Source organism: Rattus norvegicus, chromosome 6 (assembly GCF_036323735.1).
Source record: "Rattus norvegicus strain BN/NHsdMcwi chromosome 6, GRCr8, whole genome shotgun sequence".
Taxonomy (NCBI): domain Eukaryota; kingdom Metazoa; phylum Chordata; class Mammalia; order Rodentia; family Muridae; genus Rattus; species Rattus norvegicus.
Genome location: NC_086024.1, coordinates 51,846,419 through 51,861,412, shown reverse-complemented (window position 1 = coordinate 51,861,412; position 14,994 = coordinate 51,846,419).

The following is a 14,994-nucleotide window of genomic DNA, read 5'->3' as shown; positions in this document are numbered from 1 at the left end:
CTGGCCTGCATATACGCATGTAGACCATGTGTATCCAGTGCCAGAAGAGGGCAATGAGTCTCCTGGAACTGGAGTCACATATGCTTATCAGTTATCATATAGGTTCTGGAAAATGAATCCGTGTTCTCTGCAAAAGCAGCCAGTACTTTTAACTGCAGAGCCATTTCTCCATCACATGAACTTCAATTTTCATTGATGTGACAAGTGATTGTCTATAATATCTAGAAATATTTGCTATACATAAATCTGATCAACTAGAGTATGGGAAATTCTGTTGTAAATTTTTTATCCTACCAAAATGAAAAGAAGGTGGTGGTAAGGGCAATGGTACTGTCTCTTTTCTTGGAATAGAGCTGAGGCTTTGGGAGGAGGACCAAGGATGAGGTGAGGGAAGATATGAGGAGAAGAACAGAGTGACTACTGACTACACTAATAGTGTCACTGCATTTCAGACTTGGCCTTTGCCTTTGACCAGAGCCCCTCAGCTGTGCCTTCAGGGCTGGAGTTTAGTCGTAAATGGCTGATGGTTGCTCTAATGTTTATTTATTTACATTCTCTTTTTTATAAAGCCACAAGAGAAAAGGCTTCTGCCAGTAGGGGTGGCCAGGTCAGGCACAAAGGGATATAGGCGGCAGTCATGAGGTTGCAGAAATTTCCTAGTAAAAGGTAAGCTAGGCATCAAGTTGGTAGTCTAGAGGGACAGTAGCTGTGCTTAGTCCAATAATTCTGTGGATCCTAAAAGAAGGCTCCTGATAATGCCAGAACAAATGCTGGGACTTTCCTCTCGAAATTAGAAGGTAACTGGATCTGGGCAGTGGTTTCAGGGAAAGTGTTTGTGTTTTTTGGAGTAGGCACAAGGAATCTAACACGGCACTTTCTAGACTGGAAAGTCAATAGATCAACCTTAGCCAGAATTAAGAGACATATCTACCTATTAGAGTTGGGGAGATCCTCAGTCCTGCTATGCAAACACGAAGACCTCCATTCAGCATCCACATAAAAAAGCCAGGTATGGCAAGAAGACCTACAGAGTCAACTAACCTGGGCCCATGGGGGCTCACAGAGACTAAACCACAATCAAAGAGCATGCACGGGTTGGACTAGGATCCCTAGACATTTGTAGCAGGTGTGCAGCTCCTTCATGTGGGTCCCCTAACAATTGAAGTGTGGGCTCTCTCTGACTCTGCTCCCTGCCTTTCTATCCCCCTCACTTAGCTGGACTGCCTTGTCAGGCCCCAGTGGGAAAGGATGTGCTTAGTACTCCAGAGAATTGATGTGCCAGGACAGGTTGGTACCGATGCAGATCTTCCCATTCTCTGAGGAGAAAAGGAATTGGAGGATGGAGGGAAAGGGTGTGAAGGTAGGACTAGGAGGAGAGGAGAGGGGGCTGCAATCAGGTTGTAAAGTGAAATGATGATGATGATGATGATGATGATGATGATGATGATGCCAGGTGTGGCATGCATGTGTAATCTCGTTCCAGGAAGATGAATACAGGTGAATCCCTGGAACTCATTGCTTAGTTAGCCTACTCAATCATGATCTGTAGGTTCACTGAGAAACCTTGTCAAAAATGATTTTTTTTAAAAAAAATTTAAAGATGAGGAGAGTAACTGAAAAAGACACCCAATATTGACCTCTGACTTCTGTTTAAGTAAATACATATAGACACATGCATGTGCATATAGACCTCTATTCTCTATTGCTACATATACTCAAAGAAACAACAATAAGTCATCTTTGCTCAGCACTACAAAGACACACACATTTTCATACATGAATACATGCATATTGCATACGTGTATATATATGTAAATCCATGCACAGATATACATGTACACACAGAAGTAGCAATGTGTTAACCCATTCAGCACTACAGAAGTGTGTATTAAAATAACATTACGATAATGGCTGAGAGAGGAGCTTTAGAGATGGATGGATGGGATGAGTTGATGGGATGGATGGGTGGAGGAATGATGGGTGGATGGATGATGGATAAATGATAGATGATGGGATGGACTGCTGGGTGGGTAGATGGGAGGATGATGGATAGATTGATGCATGGATGGGTGAATGGATGGGTGTATGGATGGGTGGATGAATGCATAGATGAATGCATGGATGCATAGATCATGGATCATGGATGTATGGATAGGATAAATGGATGATGATGGATGGTTAGGATAGATGGATAGATAGATGAGTGGATGGATGGATGGATGGATGGATGGATGGATGCTGGATGGGGATCATGGGATGGATGGAATGGATAGCCACTGTTTTGCTCAAACCTTGTATAGCCACCTGATCTATAAATAAAAGCATTTAGTTTTGATAAAACAGTATTAACCCATTATATTTTATAAGTCTTAAAGGTAGGCTCATACTTACCTTAAATTATTTTTAATATGAAGGGTTTTATTTTTTATCATGTGGATCCATCTGTAGCTGTCAGTCACTGTCATTTTAGCATTTCTAGTTGAAGAACAAATATAAAAACTTGAAATACACGAACACAAAAGATAATTCCAGATGATGTGCCTTTTCTGATTTAAAATATTTGCAAATATGGAGCATGATAAATGCTCACAATTAAGACTGTAATGGAAATTAACTGCAAGATTGTATGTTTTCAGGAACTACACTCACAGAATGCCTGAAAACACAAGATCCTATTCCTAATTTAAAACGCTGCAAAAATGACCTCCATATCTTTTCTTCAAATTTTTAATTTTAACCACTGCTTAGTCTTCTTAGTATCTCCAGGGTCTTTTTCATACCTGGAAGCTCTGGAGTTGCTGCCCTTTCCAGCTCCTGATGGGCTGAGCTGCCTCTCTGGTCACATAGGTCCAAGGCCCTGTTTCCTAATCACTTCCAGCCAGGGATCATCTGTCTCTCTTTCTCTTTGGGTTTTTGATGTGACTCTCAGTGTTTTCCATGGTCGTGACTGACAGGCTGGGCTATTTCCCACATTTCCCTGCTCCCTCTTTCACTTAATACTTTCACCAAATTAAAAAAAAATATAAATATGTACAGGCTTCAGATAAACAGACTACCACACTGAAACTGTTTAGGAAAGGGAAGCTTCCAGGTCATCACTGATGCCAAGTGGGCTAAAAACCACTTCCTACTTCCCAGATATTGGTCATTTGCATGACAAATAACCGTTTAAAACAGAAAAGCACTCCTTCAGTGCCCCAGGGTGGCATTGAGGTTAGCATTTTCAAGCTAATCAGCCAAAGCTCTTCAGGGCTTGCTATCTTATCCACAAAAGTCAGTGTCACCCTGAGAATGTGCAGTGGCACCACAGCTCGTCAGCAAACTGCTCTGAGCTGGGTGATTATAATACAGATGGCAAACTGTTAGCATGTGAAAGACAAATGGAGATGAGCATTGAAGGTGACAGAAATTAAATGTTCACCTGTGCTATTATCAGCCTCCTCTTCCTCTGACCATGAAACTTGGGAGTAGCCCACAACCAGTGCTTCTTAGCAACGTGGCTTTCAGAGCACTGGTCAAACAAAGGAAGGGAATGACCTGCTATCTCCTGCACTCTGGATTGCAAAGCCAATTAAGCTCTGTGTGAGCTGCCTTCTTTATCCACTTAATTCTTTTAAAGTCGTCCATTAAAGAAAAGTTAAACTTTCATATGCACATATTTGAAGGCATATGGGGAGAAAACACAACACAAGAGAGGTCTAATTTCAGAATCCAAGGGCGGTGCTTGAACTCACAAATGGCGAGGCTGCGAGACAGGGTATGGGGATCTATAGCTACAAGCTCCCTACTGTTAGCAGAATCCTAGCACTCTGCTCTGATGGATCCCTTCCCTGCAGACTCCTTTCTGGGAAAGCAGCAGCCACCTTCTAGGGTGTGAATACCTAGATGGAGTCTCAACCTGTGCCAACAGCGCTGGGAGGAGACAGAGCCTAGGAAGCGACTGAAGAACCCTGCAGGGCTGCAGGATGCAAGCTCAGTCACAGTGGGTCTCACTCTGAGGAGCACTGGGAAAGAGAGGGTCAACTGGGTACACCTTTGGTCATTTTGCACCTAGCTAAAAAAAAGGCAAAGAAAAACCCACCAGACTGAAACTTAGCTTAGGAAGTTCCCATCCCAACTTTACCTCAAAGTGCAAGCCGAAACCCATGTTCCCAATTCCTATGTCAGGTCCTGATCCAACTTCAGATCTTGGAGAAGACACAGGTACTAGGGTTGTACTCTGGCCTCATTTATTTGAAGGTCTGGGAGTATTGATGACCCAAAACACATCCTTCCTCTGAGGGTCACATGGACAGGAACAGCTGAGAAGGCTGACTGCAGGCGATGAGGGACCAGCTGCAGAAGCCTGGTGTGTCTGTCCAGCAACTAAGAGTCAGGACAGAGCATCTGTGAACGGACAACTTCATGTGAACCACCATATTAGCCAGGAGATTAGATCTCTGAAGTAAAGAGAAAGTTTATAGACTTAGGATTTTATCAGTGCAGTGTGCCAGAGTGCAAGTTAGAAAATTAATGTGTATACTTGAATGTTCCCTAGAACATTTCAGAGAATATAAAACCAATAGAATCATGCATACATATGTGCACACAAACATATAAATACATACAATATATGTATATCATATCAATAAACCAAGATATACCTATATCAACCTACACACTAATATATTACTATGCCTACTTGTATGTACATATATATATATATGTAGTTACACATGACATAAGGGGTATCTACACATAAAATTATATGACCCATGTGCATACATAAATGTGCACACATATGTACATAAGCATATATATAGACATCCATGGGCATCTCTGTTCTGGTCAGCTTTTCACTGTAATGAACACAGACTCTGAGCAGTAGGTGCCTGACGCCTGAAAATATACAGACACCCATTTCTCTTTATGGGTAAATAAAGTACCGACTTTACTTATTTTTATTTGGAAGTGTATAAAGTATTTGGGTGTGAGTAAGAGAGAGAGACAGAGAAAGAGAGAGACAGAGAGAGAACTGGTACATATATAATAGAGCAAGTGTTGAAGTCAGGGGAAAACCTTGAATGTCTGTTGCTAACTTGGACCTTGTTTAAGACAGGGTCTCCTGATTATTTCCTGCGGCAGACTGGCTGGATCAAAAACTTTCAGGAAGTGTCACTTCCTCGACCTCCCATCAAAGCTCCGGAATGTTACTGTGGCATGTCTGCCTTTTACTTGGGTTCTGGGAATTCAAAGTCAGATCCTCATACTTTGTTTGCAAATGCTTTTTTACCTACCTCACTATCTCCCTAGCTCAGATCTTAAGTTTTTATTTAGATATAGTAAGAGATTAGCATCAATGACTAATTAGAAATGGAACAGTTTTTAACCACATACTATAATAACATTACTAGCATTACCACTCTTCCACCTAGAAGTTATTATTAACCAAAATAAAAAAGACTTGAACACAAACTTTAGAATACTGTCATAGACCCATTGCCAATCAAGATGGCTGCCAGGTCACTAATGCCAGCATCATAGGCAGAGTGGATACACTGGGCAAGATTCTCATCGTGGGCAAGACAAAATGCTTCACTGTGCTGTTTCAAATAGCATATTGCATGGAGCATAGTTTACTTATTTATGGATTTTTCTCATTTAATATTTTCAGACAGTACCTGAGCACTGGCAGCAACAGTGGTGTGAAGAGGCAGTCATTGTACACGTATGTGAATACACGAATGTACACATACACATTCACACATACATGCATACAAACCTACGATGCACTCTGCCACCCACAAACCTCTGTACACACATGCATGCATGTTAATATTGGCCCTACATGCACTGGTATACAAGAGAGAATAATTAAAGCTGCCTTAAATAAGTCAAGTGAATTCATTGCTTGGAGATAACCATGATATGCAAATTTAACTAAACGAATTTATTTTAGCTGGAAAAGAAACATACAAATAACAAACCTAGGGTGATTTTATGCATGCCTTCACAAAAGAATAAAGTATATTTAAGGAGAATATTCAAGATTATCCACCAGAATTATTAGTACTATAACAAAGAGAGTTTAGCAGTCACTCCAGACAGTGTGGTTCAAACATCAAAGCAGGGAAATGATTTGATGACCAAATCACTCTGGACAACCCTACATCCAACCAGCAGAGACCAAAACGACACCCCGAGCAATCAAACTAAACAGAAGTTTGAGGTTGGATCCCTTCTGCTATATCCTAAACCAAAACACACAAAAATCCAACGACTAAGTCTTGGGAGGACTTAATTAGATAAATTATTGGGAGAAAGACTGAAATCGATGACCTCAATATCAAAATAATAAAATGTCAGTGGATTTAGTGATTTCAGAAGACTTCGAAACCCAAAGAAAAGCCTTAGAGATGGTTTCAAGCAGTAGCCACTGTACACGCCGACTGGGCAGAGAGGGACCTTTCCAGTTCTAGGCTCCACAGCGAGGGCTCACCAGTGCGCAGAGGTTTGCCGTATGCTCCTAGCTGGAGACTCGGCTTTACACTTTCATTTCACAGAGGCCCAAGTAATGTACAAACATAAAATCAAAATTTAAAGTGACAACCAAACTCCCATGAGTTTGGAGGCTTGGATTTGGCCCAACACCGTGACTTCCACTCAGATTCAAACTATTTTTAGCTCCACTATAAAATACAGAGCACCGACAAGCAGCGCTGCAAGCAGGGTCCGCCTAAAATACTAAGAGAAGTGTGAGACACACCATCTGGAAAATGCAAAGGGCAAGAGAAAGAGAAAAAGAAAAAGAAAAAAAAGCCAACAACAACAACAACAAGAGATCGGGCACTGAGGTAGACCTGCAGTCTGTGGAGAGAGAGCAGGTGGCCAGGAGCAAGGGATGACAACGTGCTCAGCACAACTCCTGGTGGTAAACATCGAGTCACTCACAAAGGCAAAGCCAACTCAGACAAAGGCGAACACCTACACACACGCACACACGCACACACGCACACGCACGCACGCGTGCGCGCACACACACACACGCACGCACGCACGCACGCGCTCACACACATGAAGTACGGAGTCTGAACAATCCTGGGGCATGCTTGACTTCTCCTCTCGTAGTAGAATTCTTGGGAGCAAAGATACTCTCACTGGGACCAGAACCAAACTTCCATGCTTCTAGGCTGTACAAGATACAAAGTAGTTTGCAACTTAGTCAAATAACTTTTGCTTGGAGTTTTCAGGTGCGGTCACTCATGCAAAGAAAAGCAAAATCATGCCGTTTGATTTATTTCACAGCTAACTTTCACCTGAGGTATTTGTAATTGTCTATAGGCATGGTTGTCAACAATATAATAAAGTTCATCTCCCAAAACTGTCCTAGTATACCTTTCCTTTTAAGTCCTGATTTTTTTTTAAAGAGCAGTTTTAAATTCACACAAAAACTTGAGAATGGAACAGAGGTACCCCAGTGTTCTTACAAATTCAGACTTCTGTTGTCAGCACGACTCTGAAGCATGGTTAGAGTCATTCAACATAGGTCTCCCCTCACCACGGAATTCACAGTGGCACCCAATGCACACTGATGAGACGGCCTCACAGAACCCTCCCCTGTCTTCCTCTTGCTTTGTGAAATACCATTATTCTCCATGCTGGCCTATGGGTGCCTGTGCTTGGCTCTCTGTGAACCCTGCTCTTTCCTGCAGAGCACACTGCCTCTCCGTGAAGGTTGACTGATGCTGTCATTAAGAGTCTATCATTAGGACTAAGCAAAATTGCGCCTGTGTCATGTCCACAGCTGAATATAAACCATGGGAGCCTGGACCATGACTGATTGTCCTACATGACATGAGATGCAAAAGAGGTGAAAAAAGTCAGGATCTTAGAACATCTCTGTGGTTTAGTAGCTGTGACCTCACACAGATGTTGTAAGGTGGGGTAAGATTTTATAAAGTCCAGTGGCAACGTGTTTCCCAATCCATTCGAGCTCCTCTGTTGTAAAAACACAGCCACATTTCTGCAAAATAGCTGACCTGGGCCAGGTAAGCATTCTGGGGAGTGTTCAGCATTCGAGGATATCACAGTTATTGCCTTGTTGAGGACATGCAGCATGGCTCCTGGGTTGCTGGCATCACATAGAGACCTGAAGTCTGGGATAAAGCATAGCATCCTTGTTTCAACTTTTGCATCTGCCTGGCTGTCCTCTGCATCCATCTAAGCATTTACATGGGGCATAAAATTCCTCTTCAGGAAAAGGTTGAGTCTTGTTCCTGGTGATAATGAAGTTACATCTGCTGAGTTTAGGAGTGGGCCCTAGATAAAGCTGAAAGGCTCTGGAGGACCCAGCGGCTAGCTTGAAGACAAATTCTGACATAGAGATTCATTGTGCCCTGAACCATGCATGTTTCAGAAAACATCTTGGTCCAAACACTTAGAATTCACACTCAGAATAAATTCAGTAACATCATGGACTCAAAACCAAACCACCCAAACAAAATCAATAAAGAGAGAGCCCATGATCCATGCCCTTTATTAAGGTGATAGCACACGGCAAGGAGATTCTAGCTTTATAGGAAGTAAAGGTGTGGGCAGGCCAGTTCTTAGAAAGTCTGACACTCATGACCATGACCAACATGACAGTCATTGAAAGCAGCAATCACAAAGTAGGTGCTCATCAAAACTGTACAGGCATTATTAAAGAATATGCACTCAGCAACATTCAAAAAGTTAGACTCAGGGATAGTAGTCCCCTGTTACCCCTGGGGTCACATTGAACCCAAAGAGCTGTCACAGGATGCAAGTCCCAGGTAAACCAGCCTAGAAGGTCGGTACAACCTTAATGTCAGCAGTTTTGAGGAGGGCAGCTTGAGGATTTATAAGCTGGTGAGGGTAAAATAATAGAAAGAAAAAGAAATCACTAAAGACAGACTACAAACAGAAATTTAAAATCTTTAATAGATGATTCAATTCCAAACCTAAAACTATGAAAATAAATTGAGGCATTTTTGCACGATGAAGGAAGTTGAGACAAGGTACAAACATGGCTGTGACTGGTAATACAACAATATCATCAGCATGGGTCTCTCTTTTCCTCATGCATCACTGGCCACCAGCCTGCCAGTGCATGGCAGAACTTCTGAGAGTTAGCGCAGAGAGCATCTCATTTTATTGTTCCAGGGGTAAAGTATATAAGGATTCTTAGGGTTACAGGTGGGAAGGGCTGATTGGTCATAACACAGCGCCTAATTATCATATAGGTGAGAAAGGCTAATTGGTCATAATATACTACCTAATTATCATCTGGGTTGAGAGGAAAGAGCAGGGCTTAAAGGAAGCTTAGTGCGGGGCATCTTCTGAATAAGCCCAGGCATCTGTGCTTAGAGACACTCTCCAACTGAGGTTAGTTGGAGAAGAGAAAGCTCCACTGAGAAAGGGAATCCTCCATTTTATGCTCAACTCTGGACATTGTGCACCACGACCTTAGCAGCAGGGTCTTCCAACTCAGCAGCACAATTTAAAGGGGATAAATGATAATACTGTGAACAGTCACACCAGCAAAGACTTCAACAAAACCACCAAATTCCTGGAAAAATACATTTTCCAGAGGAACCTGATGCAAGTCGAGGAAGCAGAGAACTGCAATAACTATTGCAGAAATGGATCACTGGACACACTCCTGCAAGAAATTCCTGAGGTGGAGGGTGTGTTTCCGCAGTGACCAGAGCTGGCTTGCAGGAAGTGACTGTGCCTCAGCTGTGACAAATATACCTGGCTACACAAAAGGAAGGTGACTTCAAACACCTTCTGAGATTTACCACAGCTGTAATTAAAACAAAGAAAAATAAGATGCCCCAGACAGGGTAGATGTAAAGATCTAATCTTGGTAAGGAAACAGATGAGAAATTTGAAATAAAGTATTAGCAAACAGAGCAACGTCTCTACGTGTGAACATTTAAATGATTCAAACCCAAGAATCAAGTTAGATATTTTCTAGAAACACCGTTTTATCTAAACATTTCCATATCATTATACATAACATGTAAAATTTACATATTAATAAAAAACTTTAAAAAATAACTCCTGAGATGGAAGTTTTATGTGAATTAAGTTCCCACAAACATTAGTCACAACTATGTTAGCTGCTAAGCCACTAAATCAACTAAAATTGATGAGTAGAGATTTGGAATGTTGCAGATCTAGAATCATACTTTCTCAGGTTATCTCTACTCCACTTAGTAGCCATTCCTAACACACCAAAATCCAAGCGAAGACATGTTGGGTGTATTCTCAGCAGATCATTAGCATCTGCTAACCTACCCTTCAAATGTTTGTTTAGGATTCAGGCCCACAAAGTTCCTAAATTTGTTCAACCATGGCACCCAATTCCTTGGATCAAGGTGATTTCATGAACACCCATAGTGCCAGGCATGACTGTCAATTTCTGTCTCAGATATGTGAGGCTGAGGCAGTGACTTCCTGCTTTGTTCTAACCTCTCTTCCTGCTGCTCCCATCAAGGACTCTATTAAACACACTGATTTGTCACTTTCCAGTGTTTTGTAGTATGAAAGATTTGTGCAACCCTTCCCCTGTTGGAACGGGAACACATACAATCTATATTCCCAGGTCATGTGTACCCACACTTGGCTCCAGAATAAATAGGTCTTACTCCCAGCTGAGGCCTCTGCTTAGTCAACAGTTAGGACATAATCATTGTAAATTGGATTTATGCATCTAATTATCACACTGTGCCTCATAAATATGTGTAGTTAAAACAATAATAATTAATAGGAACAAATAAAATAAAATATCTAAATTAAGAAAACTATGTATCCATCTCAATAAAGAAAATCTAGCATCTAATTATTCTTGAAGAAAAACCAAGCCAACAAAAACATTTTTTAACAGAGAATAAGAAAATTCTGTACTAATTTTATTTTAATCTAAATTCGCATTAAATTATTTATTAAGGAAATATATTTAAAAGATATGAATGCAAACAGCTAGGAGAAAGTAAGGAGGTGAGACACATGTAAGTGGCCTTTGCCCTCAGGTCCCCAAGGCGGCCCCAAGTTGCTGCAGTCCTACAGTGAGGTGACTTCCTGCTGCTCTGGTAGTGTTTGTACAGGATGGTTCCATCTAGGGTCCTCCCCAAAGAGCAAAGAGCCAATCCAAAGAGTTGGCTGGAAAACAGAGTTAAGTAAATGGCATTTGTGATAAAACTCTCCTCTAAGGGTCAGTTTGAAAGAAAGAAAAGCAGCTTAATTTCCATGTTGTATCCCCAGGGCCTCAGCAATGGTATCTTAGCAATGTGGAAGGCAGCCATGGGGTTCTTGGGAGTTTAAGAAGCTAGCCACCCGTCCACAGCTCCAGCCAATAAAGCCATCACTGCCTCTTCCTTGCATGGCTATGTAACTCCTGGTCCACCATCCCCTAGAGTCCAATCTACCTGAGAAATTATCATGCTGTCTGCCTTAGTTAGGTTTGCTGTGTGATTCAAGTACCATGGGCTAAGCGGCTTTGAGGATAAAAAGGCTTATTTCAACTTGGTCCTATTTCATCCCTTAAGAAGGCAGGGCACCAGGAACCTGGAGGCAGGAGCTGAGCGAGAAGCTTCTGGAGGAGTGCTGCTTACTGGCTTGCTCAACCTGCTTTCATATACAACCCACCACCACCTGCCCAGAGGTGACACTACAGTTGACCATGCCCTCCACATCAGTCATGAGTCATAGGTACGTTGTGAAGACTTGTCCACAGGCCAATCTGATGATGGAGGCATTTTCTCAACTGAGGTTTCCTCTTCCCAGATGACTCCAGCTTGTGTTGAACTGACATGAAACTAACCACACACTGACAGACACTTGAGCCAGATAAAGATCATGGCCTTTGCGTTGTCATTTCACCTGGAGTAAGAATCATTTCCTTATATTGTTGCCTAGGACCCTTCCCGCTCTCTTCTGTGCACTTGCATGCCACCCCCCACCCCCATGTTCATGGACAACCAGAGAAATGCATTTCTTTTAGGTATAGGACTTTTGCTCCATCCATCCTGGACACAGGATTGTTGCTGTTTCAAAGCTGGGAAAAGTCCTTCCTTCTGCTGCTGTCCACATGTCCATGCCATGGGCTCCATTTATCTCTGTGATAGAGGCCTCTATTAGAAAGGGCCTCTGTCCGTACCTCACTAACCAGTGTAGGTGCCAACTTTGAGTGACATTTACGTGGAGGATTTTTCATTGCGGGTTCCTGGCTGAGCCTGGAAAGTTCCTTCTTCCTGAGACATTTTTTGTCATAATATGGAATGCCTGTTGTGTCTCATTCTTACATCAAGTCCACATATGTTTTCTGTATCCTACCCAAATTATCCATTTTTAGATCCTGTCTAACCTCCATGAAGGATAAGTCCATGTTTTCTTTCTACTGAGAACAAAGCACAGTGGATACAGTTTCAGAATACCTCAAGCACTAGCTCCTTTCCTTTCAGAACCACTGACCTGAAAGGGCACCATTGCACTGACCATTCTAAAAGCACCTCCATTCGGCATCAAAACAATAAACCAACTCTTTCTATCACTTAAATCATGTTGTAGTCTGTTCAAAGTCATGAAACAACTTACTTCATTAAAAACAGAAGGGAAATTCTTTTATTGGTTTTGAGAGTATGCTGTGTCCTACTCATAGTTATTCCATGCCGTAAAAGCAGTGGCTTTCAGGATGTGCCTTGCTTCCAGAGACTCCTTTGGGTGGATGCAGGAATCACCCTGCTGTCAGGTACCACCTATCCAGCACAGATTGGTAAATTCCTGAGAGTAGCAAGGGAAGCAACTTGTAAGTTCATTGAGGAGAATTGAGACTCTTGAGGCATAAAGACATATTAAAACCATACCAGAGAATCTAAGAATTAACAATCACCAAAAATAAAGGAAAAGGTAGAACTCTCTCACTTGGATCCCATTAAATGGTCGACGGCTGTGATGATGTGGTTCACAGCACCTTCATCAGATACCCACTGTGTGCATCGAAGGCTGCAAGCAAAGGACTTCCTTACTGTCCCTGGAGCTTTGGTCGGCTCAGCCTTCTCCCTCACTCCAATGATGCAGCCTATGCTACTGTTCACGCCATCTACCCATTCGCTCACCTAGACCTGCTTCTCAGACGTAGGTTTGGCCTTTCATCTCATAGATGAAGCAGCTTTGCTCTAAGATCCCCAACTCCAGAGGCAGCGCTCTCCTACAGGGATGCTTCCTCATCTTATCTACACGGAGTCTTCCTCAGATCGCTTCTGACACCTCTTAAGCTCTGCCACAGCCTTTTCAACTTGTAGTCATTCTGTAGCCTGTATATACGCATACATATATGTAGACATATTTGCAGTGTGTTATGTGATGTGAATGATGATACTAGCTATTAAGGTTGGAATTGAAGAGAACCCGTATTCATCTCAGCCAGGTCCCCAAGTTAGGTGAGGTTTTTATGACAAATTGCTGTCATCGAAACAGTTAAATCTGTGAACTTATTATTGTCTAATAAGTCTAGATTTATGGAAAGATACAAATGTGCTTATGTTCCTGGCATAGGGTGCTCATGACAAGTGGTCTGTAAACCCCCATGTGACATGGTTTTTCTTTGCTTCTCTGGTTGTAATCCAAAAAATTTTTTAAAATAAAATGTAAATGTATTCCCTATTTTCTCCCTTCAGCCCCTCCTATGTTCCCTCCCTTTAACTCTCCTCATGCCCTACTTCTCAAATATTAATAGCCTCATTTTCTTACTATCATTAGATATTTGCCTGTATGCGTGTGTATGTATGTATGTATGTGTGTGTATGTATGTATACACACATGCACATATATGCACAAATATATAAATATAACCTGCTAAGTACATTTTTATTGTTCATGTATGTATGATTACAGAGATGACCACTTTATATTGGATAACCAGTTAGGTGGTTCACCCTAGGAGAAGCTAATGTCCTCTCTTAATAGTCACTAGTTGCCTGTAGTTCTCTGTCTAGGAGGAGGATCCTGTGAGATTTTTGCTCCTTCTGAATTAGCATCACTTTTGGGATTGTTATTGTTCAAGGTTGGTTACTGCAGCCCCTTTTAGGAAACATAGTCTCACAGCCAATTCCTTGGTCTTCTGGCCTTTATTATCTTTCTACCTCCTCTTCGGTGACGTTCCCAGAGTCACGGGTACAAGAGCTGTGCTGTAGATATATTTGTCCTTTAAACTGTATGGTGTCCAGTGAGGTTTTCTGTACGCTACACATCTGACAGAGAATTCATGTTCAGAGCATACAAAGAACTTCAAAGAAGGAGCCAGGAAAACAAGTTGTTCAACTAGAAAATAAGCTAGGGAGCTTAAGAGCGTTCAACAGAAGAGTAAAACTGACCAAGGAACACTCAAAAAAGTATCCATCCTTAGCAATTGGGAACATAAAAATCAAAATAACTTTGAGATCTCATTTTGCCCCAGTTGAAATGATTACAATCAACCAAAGGACTGAGAACAAACACTGGCAAGAGTGTGGAGAAAGAACCACCCTCACCAACTTGGTGGGAATGCACATTGATGTAGCCACTCTGGAACAGGCGTGTAGAATCTTCAAAGTGTTAAGAGTAAACCTATCATGTGACCCAGTATACAATTCCTTAGCACCTGCCCAAAGGGCTCGACATCCTAACTCCACAGACACTTGCTCAGTCATGCTCATTGCTGCCCCAGTGACAAGAGCAGGGAAATGGAAAATAGCCTAAACTTCATCAACAGATAGAAAACGGAAAAGGTGGTGTATATATACTATAGAATGCTATTCAGCTGTAAAGAGAAATAAAATCATGGAAAATGTAGGTAAATGAATGGATCTAGCAAAGATTATACTGAATAAGGCAGTCCAATTGGCAGTCCAATAAGGCAGAAAGACGCTCTGTCATGGGTAGTCTCTAGCTCCCAAACTTCAGATGGGAGTATATAACCTAGCATGACTCAGCGCAGACAAGTGTGAAGGG